Here is an 18,546-nt window from a genome sequence, read left to right on the forward strand (position 1 = left end):
GGCAGCTGCCGCTGCCTCCTCGGGAGAAGGGGTAATTTGTTTCCTTCCCTCAAGTAAAGGAAGTAGCCCTGCAATGGAGCTATTCGATTCTACGGCAGCTCTGAAACTGCCGCAGAATCGGAGAGCTCCGTGTTGGGCCATGGGGCCTGACATGGAGCTCAGGTTCCTCCTCCTCCTGCCCCGCTCCCTCCCCTGGCACGCCTTCTCCCCACCTTCTAAATCGGGGGTCTCCAAACTTTTTGGCCAGAGGGCTGCATCAAATATCTGGCATGGTGTGGAGGGCTGGGAAAAAAATTTAAATAAATAAATTAGAGATGGAACTTAGGTGAGTGAATAAATGAATGAATGGGCTCATTCACTGAACCTCTCTGGCCCTCAGAACACCCTCCAGACACAATCAGAGCAGTTCTGGTCACGTTCAGTTGAGTGGGGCAGAGGCTTTCAGGGGTCAAGAGGTTGGCTGCGAGCTGGAAAGAGGCTTGCTGTGGGCCTTATCTGGGCCCCCGGCTGGGGTTTGGAGACCCCTGCTCTCTATATATAAATATTAAATATTTAAAATATTTTATTTAAAATATTATTTACCTCTGGCAGGCTTGATTGCCCACCACCAACAACAACAGTATTTATATACCGCTTTTCAACAAAAAGTTCACAAAGCGGTTTACAGAGAAAATCAAATATCTAATGGCTCCCTGTCCCAAAAGGGCTCACAGTCTAAAAAGATGCAAAGGAATACCAGCAGACAGCCACTAGAACAGACAGTGCTGGGGAGAGGTGGGCCAGTTACTCTCCCCCTGCTAAATAAAAGAGGAGCACCCACTTGAAAAAGTGCCTCTTACCCAGTTAGCAGGGTTACCATTGGATACCATGGGTGTTCCACCAGCATGGCTGCATCAGCTCCAGTGGTGGGGGATAGGATTGGGCAGTAAACTGCCTGCCCGAACTAGAATGCCTGCAGACAACTGCTCATCCCCATTCTGGTGGCGAATGTGCATCATACCAAGTTGAGCTCATATTCACCTCTCATACTTCTTCCTCTGCTCAGAATGCACCCACAGTACAGCGTATTACTTTGGAAGCACATTGAAATCAGTCAGACTTAGAGCCATCTGACTTGAAACATTCATTAACATCTCAACATTCCACTTCTCAAGCCACTTTGGGGGAGTTTGTGATGTTGTGTCATGTATGGGCCATACCGGTGCACAGCTATTTGGATGATCCTTTCTCCAAGCACATACTATAATATGTGTGTATCTGCAGGTTTCTGAGCAGGGTAGACTTTTACTTCTAGATTATGCCAATGAACACTTGAAAAATACAAACTTCTTGAACAAAGATATTGTCATTAGTTTATAATGTTGATATCCCCTTTACAGTGCAGGACTAAAAAAATACTTTAGGAAGAGATGCTGGAGCTTATTAACCTTTAGCTTCGTCTTGCAATAAATCACTGCCCTGACTTTGCTGTAACTAACTGAATAGCCATTGTGAGCCAGTTATTTATGTACTACTGTTGCTGTAATGGGAAGGATTTCTTTTATGTCTTCCTAATTTCTTTGGAAGGGATAGAGGGCTGTGTTCATCTAGTATGACAGGGATGGGATGTGAGCTTTAAATTTTATTTTCTGCCTGTCTGATGAACATCATAATGTTGACGTGGTTATTTATAGTAGCTGCTCCAAATTTCACTGAATAGTTATAAAAGATTTCAAGGTCAGAATGGATTACTCCCAGTTTCAATCTCTGTATAATGTAGGAGAGCAATATTGGCACTGAAATTTCACACCAAGTAAATTTCAACCTAAATTCCAGGGTTTCTCCCAAGGTGCAACATCTAAGAATTGTCAAGGAAAATCAACCTAGTTTCTATAAGAAGTGATATTTTTCAGGGCAGTTCTGCATATCCCTAGCAATACCATCTGTGACTTGAATCCAGAGAGCCACTTGGGAATGCCCAGTGGAATTTTCAACTTGGTTCTAAGTGACAGACCCCATGCTGTATCACAAACTGCTTTTCAAACATTGAGAAAAGCTTATGCTATGGAATGGGGATCTGAAACACAAAAGATGAAATCAGAGTCCAGTGCACTTGCCCAAGTTCTTGGGTGTCCCCAAGCAATGTTTTAAGTGATGAATAAATTTGGCTCTTTATCACAGCTTCTGTCATGACTTGGGGAGTAAGACCAGTGGCATCACTAGGATTTTCATCACCTCGTGCGGGAGGCCAACATGTCACTCCCATGATGGATGCATGTCACTCCCATGCAGGCAACGCCCCAGGCGGAGGGCGTGGTGATACATCATTACCCTACTGCACAGGTTTTTTTTTTTTTTTTGCTATAACTTTGATAGAATAGAGATATTTCAATGTGCTTTGTTTAATTGCATTCTGCATGAAATTACGCATCAAATGATATGTAACATGATGGTATTATTTGAAAACACCAAGATTTAAAATTTTTTGGCCAGTAGCGGTGTCAAACCTCCCCTGTGCGCATCACCTGGTGTGGCCCGCACCCCCTGCACCTGCCTAGCGATGCCACTGAGTAAGACAATGTCGTACCAAGTCAAAGATGAAGGAAGTCCTGTCATCTCCTACAGGGAACAAAGTAGAAGAACTTTCTTGTTCCCAGACTATTGGAGCAAAACCAACCTGGAAGTGTTTATAGTGATGGGAAGAACTATAAGACTGGATCTGGCCTAGCCTATTGGTTTTAAGAGATTTTCTTTGAAGTTATGGCAAGTAGGTTCTACTGTAGTCCTTTCTTTTCATGGGCTAGAACTGGGTAGTGGAGTATATACTATATCCTTCAGATACCTCTTTCAGGACCTGCTGAGGGCTGGAGTATACGGAACACTTGGATATAATTTGGAGAAACTCCTTGAGCAACTCAGTTATTTCCCTGGGTGGCCCACCATCTTTTCTCTGAAAGTTCACAACTAATGGAGATGTTTATGTGTTCACATTTCTTTCCAGCTCATAGGAAACTGCATTTTGATGGTTACGTGTGCAGCACTTTTCTGATTTCTGGATTTTTTTAGTGGATTTCTGTACAAACCAAAATTCTGGAAATTCAAAATCAGTTTTCAACCATTAGGTAACAAGTTTACCAGTAAAAAGTGTTGTGAGAATTGCAAGGATTGTCTAATTGTAGGAAATATCTGTGCTTGTGAGAATTGCAAGAAGTGTCTGATTGTGGGGAAATATCTGACTATTTTATCTGGACACCTCAATTGCTTATTAAAATGCAGTCTGTAGGGTCATGGATACTTTCAGATATAAACTATTTTTCAGATATAAACTATTTTTTAAAAAATTTGGAACAGATCACAACAGAGCCAAAAGCAATGTTCTTTGTCATTCTACATGTGCATCTGGCTGACTGCAGTTCGGGACCCAATAAATAAGGAAGCAATAGAAGTCAAGAGGTTTATTGCAGCCACATGATTGTAGAACTGCAATTTCCCCTGCAGTGCTGCAGTTTTATGCATACGCCTCAATTGCAGCAAGTATTTCTGCAGGGTTGATTGGAAAAACTGAGAAAATGGGAAAACACTATGCTGAACAATCAGGCAGAAAGTATTTTTGTTCTATTTTATTCATATACAAGAATTCATATAAATGCAGACCTAGTGTTGGCACCAGGTTGGTGTGGACCCTTGAGCAAAACCCTCTTCTGGACTCCCACAGCCCCCACTGATGGCTCCTGAAGGTTGGCGACCCTCCAAGATTGATCTGGAGTCTCCCGAAATCAGCATCAAACTCTTGCTGACTACTGAAAGCAATCTTGGAGATTTTAACAGGGCCTCCAGGAATTGCCAGCAAGCTGGAAAAAAAAAATCTCTTGGAATAGCTTCAATCAGAGTTGCCAGTCCTATTGCCCTTGATGACTCTTTGAGTGGTACTACTGACACCAGTACTTAGGGTTCATGGGGGTAGTCTAGCCAATGGTGCCTCTGATGGATGTGGACCTTTGACCAGTATCTCAACAGGTCAGCTTCTGGTACCACCCCTTTATGTAGCAAATCTCAGCAACTGCGTTTTCGCTTTTTTATCAGCCAATGGGGGGGATGGCAGCAGTGTCACCATTCTTTAACCAAAGCATCCCTTGAGAAGAGTTACTAAAACCAATTGCTCACCTCCACATTTCAACATCATGCTAGTAGGATAGGATTGTGCTCTCCTGCTTTCAACACAATAGATGTATAGTTTGTTCAGATATTTATTTTTTTGTACATACATACATACCCTGCCTTTCCACCTCCCTTAAGGGTCCTCAAGGCAGCTTACAAATTAAAATATCAATACAGTAGTAACTAAAACAATACTAAAACATCAATGCAAAAACAATTAGAACAGTAAAACACAATTAGCTCAATTGAATCACAATTAAAATAATGTTTCATTAAAAAAAGTACCAGCCTGCCGATGTGGCAAATAGGTTTAAAAGCTTCACTAAATAAAAAACGTCTTGAGGCCCAGCCAAAAGGACTCCAAAGAGGGAGCTGTTCTCAATTCCAGGGGAAGAGAATTCCACAGTCACTACCAAGAAGGCCCTGTTTCTTGCCCTGCCATCCCCCTCAATTCTACTGGTGACAGTACAGTTTGAAGGGCCCCTTCTGATGACCTGAGAGGATGGATAGGATTATATAGATAGTTTCCGTCCAAGCTGCAGTTCCATTGTCTCTGCACTGAATGGCTCAATTAATGCCTGGGGAAATGTGATTCCTCCTTTGTTCAGTCCATCCGTGTGGTTACCTGTTTGTCATTTTTGTGATGTCATTAATGGTGACTTCACATCACTGATATCAATGTCATTTGTTATTACTACCACAGTCCCTCCTTCCAGGACTACGTCATAATGTACTTATACATCTTCCAGATATTCTTGTTAGGTGTGTACTCCTGTCTTGGTACCAAAGCCTTGGTACCAATGTCTTGTTTATAACAGGCATTCATGACAGAGTACCCACCAAATGGTGGGAATGCTTTGGAAATGGGTTTATAAATGGTCATGTCCCTTCCCAGCCTCACCTTTCTTTCTCTTGACTCCAGCATCTTCTCTCTCTATCCCTTGGATCCTTTTCTCTGTCCTTTACATCCCTTTCTCTTTCAATCACATTCTTCTACTGCTCATCCTGTGACCATAGCAGCCATGGTTCTTAAGCATGCAAATTCATCTGAAATCAATGTAGAAACTGGTGATGTCACAAGGACTGATGTCACAAAGGCAATACTTCCCTAAAACAGGAGATTCTTCAAAACATTTCCTTGGAGACAGAGGTATTATTTGTGAGTGCAAGGCTGTAGATTCAGTGCAATCTATGCACGTCTATTCAGAAGCAAGTCCCATTTATATATGGGTCCATGTGCTTCTAATTCTTCTTAGTTTTTCCTAATTTTTGATGAACCCTGCCCTGACAGTGCTCTACTGGAAATCTTTTTTTCATCAACATTGTATCATGTACTCCGAGCATTCTTCTAAATGCCAATTAACTGCAGGACATAAGCACTGATTGATTATTTATGTAACACAAGGAAAACCACTTCTTACCAAGACTGAAAAGCTATAAAATCAATGGTGGTTTGTATTGTTCCATAAAACTATTAATACAAATAATCTGACACCAAATGTCTCCTTTCTTATAACCTATTGGATCATTAGCCCCAAAATGTCACCATGCCACCATCAGTTCAAAGAGAATAATTAGGCAATTGTTAATGTAGAGCAGATTTGGATATTGATATTTTTGATGTGTTGTCAGACAATTGAGTGGGGATCGTTTAGCAATACATAAGGGAAAAGAAAAGATGGTAGTCACATTTGTTGAAGTTATTTATGGGAAGCGTATCTTTGAAACACGCAGGTCCAAGGGAACTATTTCCAGATTTAAATGCATGAAGTGCTTCATATTTCCCATTGGTGAAAGAAAAGCATTAGTTATTTCAGGTAAAGAGAGGTAACTTTTAAAACTTCAGAGGCTGCGTGCTTTAGAATCCACCAGATCAGGGTCAAAACAGAATGTGTATTTGCTTCTCTGCCTTGTTTCTAGTTTTGTCTGTTTTCTTTAGCCCCACAAGCAATTTATTCTTTCATCAGGACTGAGATGTTTCAGGGCCTGTTCCTATCCCTAGTCACTGCGCCATGGTACAGCAGCACAAAAATGGCAGCCTCTGTATCCTGCTGGGCTGGGGAAGCAGCCAAATGTCTCCTCAGGGTAAGGGGACCTTTAGTTCCCTTACCCCATGTACAGCCTTGCGAGCCCTGATGGGTCTTCTCGGAGCTGTGCCAGCTATTTAGCTGGTGCAGAACTGAGGAGACCCGTGTTGGGCTCCAAGGCCCGGGGGGGGGGGATAGGATTTGGTGGCAGCCTCTGCCGCCATCCCCACCCCCTCCCAAGCCTGAACTACCCTCCTAAGCTGCCCGTCCCCTGCCCAGTTTTGCCCCTTCCTGATTTCCACATGCCTAGAAACACCTGCTCTCCATGTGCTCCTGCTGTTTACCCCACCAATATTAGAGGCCCAGCAGTGGTCGGTGCTAGCCTTTCCACTGGTGCCTCTCCCCTCCTGGCTGCTGCAATGTACCTTACAGCACATTTGCAATAGCTGTTGTCGGAGCAGTGTGCTGGCCACCAGCGCTGCCCCAGCATTGGATTGAGCTGTTAGTCATAGGACCATGAGAGCTGTGTAAAGAAAAAGTGAAAACCCAGGCCTATCCAAATCCCGTCTTGGATACCCTGATCCTATTAAGTGATCCTTTGAGGAACAGTATTTTCAGTAGTGAGAGTTATTGCCAGAGACGAGGTGCAGTTGGCACAGACATTGGTAATAAGTCTTACAATGCCAAAGACATAACAGCCAAGCTTAACTGGAAGCAAATAATAATAATAATAATAATAATAATAATAATAATAATAATAATAATAATAATAATAATAAATACCACCTGCAAGTTCTGGTTGGAAGGGAGAAGTGCAGATTGCCTTAGAGCATCATTTCTCAATGTTTATTCTCCGCTGTACCACTTCGCGTGGTCCACCTGTTGGAAATAGCACTGGAAGTAACTGGTGATGATGTCATCACCGGTTACTTCTGGCTTGAGAGGCCAAATGCAACATGAAAAACACCAGTAAGAGGCTCAGAGTGGACAGGAGGGATTTTTAGAGCACCCAGGGTCAAAGATATCGCAATTCCTCATCTGGCTGCTGTTTCTTCCTTTGGTTTTTTACTGCATTTTCTTTCTTATTCCAACAGCATCCATTTGGGACCAGAATGGAAGAAAGAGGGAGCAGGCTCAGTCTTCACAGCAGAGAGCCCATAAAGAGAAGAGATTGTTTACATGCAAGGAGTGTGGAAAGACCTTCAGTCAGAGTTGTAATCTTAAGAGCCACCAGAGAACCCACACAGGGGAGAAACTCTATAAGTGCCAGGAGTATGGCATCACCTTCAGTCAGAATAGCAGACTTAAGAGCCACCAGAGAGCCCACACAGGGGAGAAGCCCTATAAGTGCCAGGAGTGTGGAATGACCTTCAGTCTGAATAGTGTATTAAGCACCACCAGAGAACCCACATGGAGGGGGGGGGGAATCCTATCAGTGCCAGGAGAGTGGAAAGAGCTTCAGTAAATGCAGCAACCTTATATGCCATCACAGGACCCACACAGGGGAGAAACCCTATAAGTGCCAGGAGTGTGGAATGACCTCCACTCTGAATAGTGTTAAGTGCCACCAGAGAACCCACACTGGGGAAAAACCCTATATGTTCTAGGAACATGGAAAGGCTTTCATCAGAGTTGTGGTCTTATTAGCTACTAGAGAATCCACTCAGGAGAGAAACCTTATCCAGCTTAGGACAAAATTGGTTTTGTGATCAGTTAGGCAACAAATGTTGAGTCCCTTGTTTACATGTAGTAATTGATGTTTGAAAATTTTTCCAGTGTTTGTTTGAGATGTAGATGAAGTACCTTTCTTGTTCTTGTTTTTCTAAAATAAAATGTGTCAAAACTGCCCTGTTACTATTTCCTAGGGTCCATGGACTGAGCTTTGATTAGTCATTGTCGAAGTTGGGTTCCAGCACCAATCACTATGATACAGTGAACCCTCAGTTTAACAGATCTTTATTCTACAAACTTCGGAAATCAATTTCACAGACTTCAGAAATGGACACACCTTCCTTTTTTGAAATTTACTTGCCTACATTTTGCAAATGTGCATCTCCATTGACTTAATTGCATTTGGATTTAATGGACTTTCAGCATTAACTGAACCCTTTCCTATTATTCCATTAAATTGAAGGTTCACTGTACTACCAGCTTGGTTTAGGAAAAGTTATAGCATCCTAATTTTTCCTCAATAATTGCTTGCCTACAGTTTTGCTTAGTTTTCACAAAATAATGCTACACTGTAGGAAGTTGAGCCATTTGACCCTTTCCTAAACTGTTAGGCAAACCCCACCCACCCAGGCCACACTATACCAGTTCTGTTAATATCCTTCAGAAACCACAATGGATGACATTGACCAGAAAGCATTGATGGTGCGCTTGGAAAGGCTGCCCCAAGTCCATGTCAGTTTGGAATCAGCCAAGCTGGGTAGTTGCCTGTTCAATATTGGTATATGAATGAGGGAGGAGGCTTTGAAACAAATTCAGTCAGCAGATACTTTTGCCCCCTGCTGGTGCCCAGGACTGCCTGGGCCTATAATAATATAATTATTATAATATATTGTAAGAATATGTAGCAGCCACTGGCAGAGGACCAATCAACTGGGAGAGGTAAGTAAAGAAAAAAAACCCCACCATTTTTAACCACCTATACCCATTTGTTCCCTTTCCTCAAGGAGGCCTTCAGAGGCCAAAACTCCCCTGCAGGATGCAGCAGAAGCAACATTGGTGCACTGCATCACTGCAGAGAGTTAGGTAGGATTGGGCTGTTAATCTGTTTGATTGGAAGCTTCTCTCCCAGATTATTCTTTAAAAGGGATTGCTCTCATCCTTGTTCTTGATCCAGAGAACATTTTTTAAATAGACCCAGAAAGTCGAAAATAGAAAAAGATAGAGGTTCACTTAAACAGAGAACCAGACAGTTTTTCATTCAAGCAGGGCCCTGTAAATAGATATGCAATTAACATTATATATGTTTTGACCCTCAGTTACCAGTTCATTTGCATATTTTAAGCACCCAGAGAAGAGATGTGATGAAAGCCATCTTACTACTGTTTGACTATGTGACACCGGCACCTTGCATTTTAAAAATCAGGCCACTGATCAGTTTGTCCATTTGTCTGTCTCATTCCCTCCCTCTCTCTGCATGCACATACACATCACACACACACTGTCTTCCTCCATATTCCCCCCCAGCTACATTTCAGATGTAAAATAACTGCTTCCATCAAAGATAGTGTCACATGTAACTTGGCCTTTAAGAAAGTGGGCCTTGAGACATCCTAGCAATGCTGGGAATATAATGATAAATAATAATAATACTGGTATTTATATACCGACTTTCTGGTCATCGGATTACTCCTCTGACTTTATTCAAGGTGGTTCACATAGGCTATCTCTAAATCCCTGGGGGGATTTTTACAATAACAGAAAGTTTCTATCTTTCAAGAACTGCACAACATTTCAGATGGATCTTTCATGGTCTGGTATCACTTCTGGCCCTCAGTTGCCTCTCATGGTGGCTGACAAGCAGCTCCTTCATCTCTCACTTGAAGGGTAGCCAAGATGCTTCTTTGCTCACACCAAAGAACAGGTGGAATAACTCAGCTTGGCTTGTCAGCTGCTTCAAGGTATCACCTTTCACGGAGCTGCCGGTGGCCTCAAACTGGCGACCTAACGGAGGCTCTACCCTCTAGAGCAGAACTCCTGCCCTAGTTCAGGGTTGTAAGGACAAAGTGTGATCTTATAGTTGTTAAGGGGAAGTAAGAAAGTTCAGATGTATTTCTGTAGGAATACAACCCACGGAGGCCTTGCAGAAGTCTGGCATCTGGGACTGGGAAGTCTGGCATCTGGCATCTTGACTGGGAAGTGTAAGTCACATATGGCTGCCTTTTAGCAACTAAACTAAGCAAAGATGCCTCGTAACAAAGATTTCCAAAAGCAAAGCAGTGTTATTGTCAAGTGGCCCTGTGGCAACACTTGCATGTAATGAGAGAACATGCTATGGAAGAAATTGCAAAAGTACCACTACGTTTATTGCAATTAGTGCAAAAAATCATGATGCTAAGAATACTCAGCAAATGATTTTTTTTTTTTTTACCAAAATCATGGTATTTGAGATGATTGAAATGCTTTTCGCTTCTTCAATTTAGCAACAAATTGCACCTCACAAGTGTTTTGGTTCTTTAACATTGTTCAAAGCAATTATAGTAAAGCTGGTTTTCTGTGTGTTTCATGGGGTTTCAAGAAGTCTGTGTTTTTTTTTTTGGTAACGGCTACTCTGGAATGGGCCAGAGCTGGGGGACTGGGTCTGGGAAGGGAGTGGTTCGGTGGCAAATTTCTGCACTCACTGCTGTCACTGAAATGGCTTTGTATGTCCGCAGTAACATGAACATTGGGCCAGGTTTGTTTGCTCACAGAACATGGTGATGTCATCACTATTAGTGCCGGTGTATTTTTGGGACACTGTTAAATGTATTATTTTCATCATGTAAACCATGTTATCTCTGATTAGGTGGTATTAGAAGGAGGGGAAAAAGAACTGAAAGAGCAGCAGAGTGAGGGAATACAGTAGCTGTATTGAGACACAAACAAAAGTGAAAAGGATCTATTTCAGATTGGGGAACACTTTGCACCCCCTAAAATATAATATTCAAGCCAAAACTATTAGTCTGTGAACTTTTCTGCAGAGACATGCTGGTAGCAGATGATGCTGTGTATAGGTACATTTTGTTTCTAAGATGTGCTTCGGACTATAAAATCAAACTGAATAAAACAGCAAATGTAGAAAAAGAGATAAAACTCAGGAGGTTTAAAAGAATATAGGTTAGGGAACAATTCCGAAATATAGTTATTACAGTGCAAGTAGAGGAGAAGATAACAGGAAGAAGAAACTCTCTCGGATAATTTGGAAAGCTAACAAGATTTCCAATGTCAATGGGAAACAGGGATGTTTGAAAACACTCTCATCCCAGACTGGCAGAAAGGATCAGAGAGGGAATCTAATCAGAAGCCCCAGATCTGTCCAGTTGGTATTGGCAGAAACCACTTGGCTTTCTACAAACATCTAACATTCCTGGGTAATGTTGATCTATTCTATAGGGTTTATAGGCTGGTCTATAGGTGTATTATCATTTCATTGCCTTTAACACACAGCTGCCATCTGATTGATGAACTTACTGGTGAACCTCACCACCCTTGCAAATAGAAAAGTTTGACATTTACTTGGGTGAAGCATACAAATTTTGTAGGTCAATTTCACAATTTAAATGGTAGGGGGGAAGAAGACAAATCAGTCACAGGGAACTTTTGTAGCCTTCCCGAACGCAATGCTAGAACCCAACGTGAGATTGCTTATGACTTACCCCTTCATGGCAGCATAATAGTGACACTGGGTAGAAACGACACATCATCATGGGTGGGTGAAACAATATCAGTGAGCACAGAGCCACAGACACTGGGAGAAACCTACATGCCATATGTTACTAAAAGGGTTTCACAGCTGAGAGGCAACAGAGATGACCTGTACAATATGTGACTCACCAAGCCAAACACAGTCCACCAGCTATGTATGGCAGATCTGGACTGGGGATAGACAGTAGCTTTGGAAAGAACAGAACTTTAAAGGCCTTTGACACTGTTCTCTCCCCCCCCCCCCATCTATAATCAAACAGGTTTTGAAACACAGCACAAAACTGAGGGCACAATCCTAACCAAGTCTACTCAGAAGTAAGTTCTATTTTATTCAATGGGGCTTACTCTCAGGAAAGTGTGGTTAGGATTGCAGCCTGAGAAACCTACTGAACACAGGAGACAGTATCTTCAGCACTAGAAAAAAAAATCTCTAGCACAGTGATTTTCCACCTTTTTCATCTCACAGCACACTGACAAGGAACTAAAATTGTCAAGGCACACCACTGGTTTTTTGACAACTGACAAGGCACACCATGCTGCTGGGGGGTTCACAACGCCCAACGGTCCTACTAACAAATGACCCTCGCCCGAATTCTTGCGGCACACCCGCAGACTATTCACGGCACACCAGTGTGCTGTGGCACAGTGGTTGAAAATGGCAGCTCTAGCACAATTCCTTAATTAATTGTATCTAAAGTAGCTCGATCCACTGAATTTAACAGAACAAAGCTGTCTTGCTAGAAATATGCTATTTTACGTGTCAGAGTCTATGCCTCAGGTTTCATTTTCATAGTCTAAGACATTTTATGTTGCAATACAATGATTGCCCCTAATATTGTCTACAAATAAACCAACATAAGAGGGCGGTTCAGAAAATAACAATTTCGACACGTTGTGTGGGCAACCACTTTGCCATTACATTCCTGAACGCCCCCATAATTTAAAATCATAACAGTATGAAATTATTTCACTTAATAAATGAGAGCCCTCCTGATTTTTTTTAGGTGACAGAGATTGCCCAATAATCCCTTTTTGTAAAAGATAAAACATGCACCTTGTGGATCTTGTTTGTTGTATACACTGTAAAGCAGTGTCACATGATCTCAGCAGGAGCTGCATTGCTAACCTATTTGAAGAACAGCTAATACAAAGATATTACAAGTCAATTACAAGGCCCCATCCTATCCAACTTTACAACCCCGGTGCAGCTGCAATGCAGCCCCTAGGCGAGGGAACAAATGTTGCCTTACCTTGTGGAGGCCTCCATAACTACCCTTTCAGCATAGGATGCAGCACAAACCCCATTGGGCTGGAAAGTTAGATAGGATTTGGCCCGAAGCCTGGTGAACTTTATGAATGAACTAGTCAAGCAACAATTCCACAGAATACCATCAATTCCCTGCAAAGATATAATGAGAGGTGCATTTACCACGTCCCTGTTCAGGCACTATGCAAAGTAGAAAAGTGCCACCTTCCAATTGGTTGAAAGATACCTACTGGGAGAAGATGAAGCAGCCATTTGGGCTGTTCCTCTAGGTTGGTGCCTCATTCCTCACGTGAAGGCAAAGCAGTCCCACCCATCCACCCACAAAAGCAACAGGAATTTTTTGCTTCTCACCTGAGCAGTGTGATTGAGGAATTTTTCATCTACTCCAGCCTGACAGAATGGGCATAGTGACGTAGCATTTGTTAATCATGTGTGTGTGTGGTGGTTTGAGAACAGGGAATTCAGTGTGCACCATGATGCAAGTGGATTGGTCAAAGGAGTCACAAGACCTGTTCAGCTCATGAGACTGAGCAATGAGGACAAAGTCGACCTCAAATGCTGATCAACTTGAGATGGGCAACACAACATGGAGCTGCTTTGACTCTTCTGGGGGCTTTGCAGTGATAACCAGTAGCTTGGAGCCAGGATGGGATAACACCCCAAAGTGGGGAAGATATGGACAAGGGAGCAGAACTATTTTCCCGAAGTTATAAAACTGCACTGAAGTGCGGAGGAGTTACTAGGATAGATAGGACCCACTGCAGTTCATATGTAACGATTAACAAAATTGTGGCCCATTTGAATTCCTTGTTTTATGTTTTATTGGGGCCTGAGAGCAAGAACCTTAGCCATGTTAATGAAGTGCTTAGCCTACAACAGTGAACAGAAGAAAACAGGCCCAGTGAGTCTCACCAAAGATGGCTGGCAAGCACTTAGCTTTTTAAAATAAATTTAATTACTATAAATCCACTCCAATTTGAGGCCGAAACCAAATATATGCATATTATATGGGAAAATACATCACATCCATTGGTTTTGACCCACATGGGATTTGAAACCACATATTCACTGCAATCAGGCCTGAGGGGAGGGCTTGAGCTTCCAGGTGCCTGGGCCATGACAAAATTATCCCAGTCTGATAAATGCAGAAGAGGGTGGTTGACCCTTGTGCTGCTGTTCAGAATGATTTGCACTCCTCCATCCCTGTGGGCTTCCCCATTTGCCTATAGGCTCAAATAAATAATACTTTTGCCTATTGGCTCAAATAAAATCCTGTCTCTGCTTCCAAAAGAAACTGGTCAAAAGCCTAACCTGAGCAGCTTAGGAAAGGACTGTTCGACTGTTCTATTTCACCTGGCCTATGGTGAGCAGGCTGATATGAGAGGGGAATTTTAATATTTGTTAAGTTCTATTCATTTCATTTTCACTGATGGTAATGTGAACTGGGGAGGGAGTGGATAACAAATCCATATGGGTTCATGCTAATGACCACCACCCCTCCAGCAAAATACCACTAGCCAATGTCTTAGAAAGGAGAGTTGGAGGCAGCTGTCTATGAAGAGATGCGACAGGACCCATGGGAACAGCAGTCACCAGTTCTGAATGTGTCTTCACTCCTTGGCCTGGGTCAAGCAGCATCCTGTGGATAAGCTACTGGTTAGAGAGGAGGAAATCCCTCAGTTCCTGGTTTCTTTTATCAGCAGAGAGGAGCGAAAAAATCTCTGAGTCTTCCCTTTGCTACAACTTTCTTCTTCCTCTGAGCCTTCTCCTTGTTCCAGCTTTCCTGTTCCACTCTCAGAAGGCAGCAGACACTGCTAGAACGGCAGTGGGCAACGACACAGAGAGTACTGGAAATATGGTCTCTGCAGGCACCTGGAGCTCATTAGCAGCTCTGATTATGCTGAGACTGCTGTGCAAAGCAGACCATGGACTAGGCAGAACTAACATTTTGTTAAACGGACTTGTTTAACAAAGTATGAGGTCCATATAAGATCTGGAAGACCACTATCCGTGGGCTGTGAAATCTGAAGCCTCCCCTGATGAGGGAGAGAGAGAGAGAGAGAGAGAGAGAGAATGTCCAGAAGGATGGGAGGAAAAGCTGAGGACTTCAGTGATATGAGCTGGCAAGAGCCTTCTGCTGTCATGCTGTATCTTTTTGCAGTTTAACATGGCATAAAGTTCACCACTGGCATCTTTGCTTGCCTTGTGTTCTGGTGGCTCCCAATAGAAACATCTGAGTCTGCAGACAGAATCTGTCTCCAGCCTCAATCACTGTGTGCATATATTAGAAAAACAGATGTTGAAAAAAAGCATACAGTATCTCTTCCAATAGTGAGCTTGTTCTTTCACCACGTAAAAAATACACACAACCAACAACTTCTACGGAAAAAATTAATGCAGTTGCTTATTGTTACTTATTTGTTCTCATGATGGGAGAGTCTGCTACTCCAATTTCCCTTGAAAACCCAACTCTTCTTCATCCTGTTTCCAACTGCCATCCGCTTTATCTTCTTTGTGTGATCGTGGAACATGTTGAACTTTCATTATCTCTTAAAACAGGCGTGTCAAACTCATTTCATCCTGGGGGCCACATTGGATTCAGGGCACCTGCTGAGGGCCAAAGTCCAAGTGTGGCACCCAGAACTGACCTGAACACAGGAAGTGATGTCACTTTTTTAAAAAAGCTGAGGCTTCCCCCATGCTCTCCTACCTCATCCGACCCCAGACCCCATTCTACCACCAAGCATCCCCTGCCTCACCCCACACCAGACCCCATTCTACCACCAAGCATCCCCTGCCTCACCTCACACCAGACCCCATTCTACCACCAAGCATCCCCTGCCCACCAGCCAGCCAAGCCTCCCAGTGGCCCCCCAGCCCCCACCTACCTGCCACTAGTCAGGGCCATGGAAGCCACACACAGCGGCTCCTGCTCCCAGACCCCCTCTGGACACGACCAAAGCCCGGGAGAGCTCTGGCCGCAGCTGGAGGGAGGACTGAAGGCTGGAGATGCCGCACGTGGGTGCTCCAGCTCTGTCGCCCTTCCGGCCGCGGGCGAGCCCTGCTCATGCCCGGAGGGAGGATGGAGGACCGGGGACGCTGTGCACAGCTCCTCCAGCCCTCAGTCGCCCCTTCCAGCCGTGGGCGAGGCCTGCTTGCAGCTGGAGGGAGAACCGAGGTCTGGGGATGCTGCGCGCGGCCGCTCTAATCCTTGGAACTCTCTCCAGCTGCAGGAGAGCCCTGCTCGCGCCCGGAGGAAGGACCGAGGGCTGGGGTCACCACGCACGGGTGCTCCAGCCCTCAGTCGCCCCTTCCAGCCACGGGTGAGGCTGGCTCGCAGCTGGAGGGAGGACCAAGGGCCAGGGAGGCCACGCATGGCTGCTCCAGCCCTGGGAACTCTCTCCGGCTGCAGAGCTGTGCTCACGGTTGGAGCGAGCGGGGGTGGGGCAGCCTCAGAACTCCACCAAAGCTTGGGGGCCGCCAAAAATGGCTCTGCGGGCTGGATCCGGCCCACGGGCCATATCTTTGACACCCCTATCTTAAAACTTGTCCTCACAACTCTACTGGGCTCCTTTTCAAGATTATTTCTGCTCTTGATATTCAATAGAATTGCAGCCTGAATGTTTTAATGCAGTGTTTCCCAAACTTCAATAGGGGAGTTGGAAACCAGGTAAGTGTTTGCATGGGCAGGGGGGGGCAGGGCAAGCTGCAGTGACAACGCCACAGCGATTGCAGTGCTGCCACTTCCAATGGGCTTTTTTACTTACCGGGGGGGGGGGGCCTCTACACCGGCCTCTTGCAGGATCCTGGAAGCTCAACACTTCCTCTGATACCCTCTGCAGCTGCTGTGAACAGCACTTATCTCTGATCTAGAGCTACTTCCTGTTTTCCCACAAAAAGCAAGCAGTAGCTTTAGATCAGAGATAAGGGTTTTTTACAGCAGCTGCAGAGGAGATCAGAGAGGGCTGTGAGTCTCCAGGCCAGTGCTTTCCCCACGTAAGTAAAAAAGCTCTTGAAAGTGGCAGCATCACAATCCCTGCAGCACTGTCACTGCCATTACAGCACAGCCACTTCCCTTAAGGGGAATACACTGCTTCCAGTTCTCCTGGTGGATTGCAACCAGTTTGGGAACCATAGATTTACAAGAAAACCTGTATGTGTCCAGTGGCGTACTAGGAGGGTGCAAGGGGGCAAAAGTCCTGGGCACTGCTCTTGGGGGGGTGGCATTGTGACCCTCTCAACCCCCAGGTATGCTGAGAACTGCGCTAACAGTGGCTGCAGGAGTGCAGCCACTGTCAACATGGTTCGACACTGCTCTGAGGACCTTCCCCTGACCTCCTCTTTCTTTAAAGGGGAGGAGAGGTACCAGCCCTCCGATCAGCGCCTAATATAGGATTTCCACTTTGGTGACATGCCAGGATAAGAATCCATGACCTTTCTTAATGCTACTAATTTATAGATTAACATATAAATCTATAAAAAGGACAAGGGCAGAGCATGTTAATTGTTTCAGTTGTTTTGATGGGTGAGATCTGGTGAAGAAAATTTGTTCATCTTTTGCACAGAAGTGCAAATCAATCAATCAATTTTGTGCAATCAAAAGTTCATCTTTTGCACTGATAGTGCAATCAAAACCTCACATTATGCCAGTGTAGTGGTCCCTATCCCGGCCGAGGGCATTGCAAATGTGCCTGCACCACCCTGCCAGCGCTGCATCCAGAAGACTGGCTGGTGGCAGAGATAAGAGATGCGCCAGGTGGCAGTGGGGCAGCGGAAATTTGGAATGGAGGCATGGAGGGGTGAAGAAGGACAGAATGGGGGTGGATCAGATCCAGGAGGGGACGGGATTGGTGGAGCAGGCCTCCGCCTTATCCTATCCTCCCTCCTGGGCCTGAACACCCTATACAGGTCTGCTTGGACTTGCTAAAGAGCTGTTGCAGATCTGAGTAGTCCCATTGGGCAGGCTGGGTCGTAAATTAGAATAAGGAGGAAAACATCCCCGTACCCCAAGGAGACCTTCGGTTTGCTCTAAGCTGAGCTGGATACAGCTAGATACAGCCATGTGGCCTTGCTGGACCAGCGCAGCTTAGGATTGGGCTGTGAATCAAAATTGCCACAGAACCTGTACTTTTTAGTAGAACTGGCAATTAGAAGGGTTCCTTTTGCATCATTTGAAGGTTATTAGTTTGTGAATGCTGCTGACCAAGTTAAGATATGAACAATGTGAAGATATGAAATCACCCTCTTACTATTCTCAACCGTGGCTGATGTGACAGATACCTCACTTCTCCACATCTTTGAACATGATTTGTGCAGAAGATATCTGCAGGTGTTGCTTAAAAAAAAAAAAAATCTAGACTCTTCATTATAACAATTACTAAGGAACATTTGCCTGTAAATGCTGCCTCTCTCTCTTTTGTTATGAATCAGTCAGTCATTAACCTTAACAATATTGATGTGTTCTCGCCATGCATTTCAAGTAGTTTAATAAACAACAGAAGAGGAGTTAAGAGCCCATTCCCCCTGCTATGATGTATTTCTGCATTATCACACTGTATAAATACAGAGACGCTTCATTGTGTCGTGAGAGATTTATGAAGCAACTACAATATGGTTGGGAGGGAAAGAGAGAAACTCTCATGGAGACATATTGGCAGGGAAACAAAGATAGATGGATAGGCAAACAGAGGAGACACACACTCC

The 18,546-nt window shown here is 44.2% G+C and overlaps 1 long non-coding RNA gene across 1 annotated transcript in view; it reads left to right on the forward strand.

Moving 5' to 3' along the window:
- Positions 1-7,597, forward strand: part of LOC136645965 (uncharacterized) — a 76,554-nt gene extending 68,957 nt beyond the window's left edge. The window contains exon 4 of the long non-coding RNA XR_010794178.1: positions 7,259-7,597. This is a non-coding gene — a long non-coding RNA (uncharacterized lncRNA). The remainder of the gene's footprint in view (positions 1-7,258) is intronic.
- Positions 7,598-18,546: the final 10,949 nt, after the last annotated feature.

This window comes from Tiliqua scincoides, chromosome 3 (genome assembly GCF_035046505.1).
Source record: "Tiliqua scincoides isolate rTilSci1 chromosome 3, rTilSci1.hap2, whole genome shotgun sequence".
NCBI classification, from domain to species: Eukaryota; Metazoa; Chordata; class Lepidosauria; order Squamata; family Scincidae; genus Tiliqua; species Tiliqua scincoides.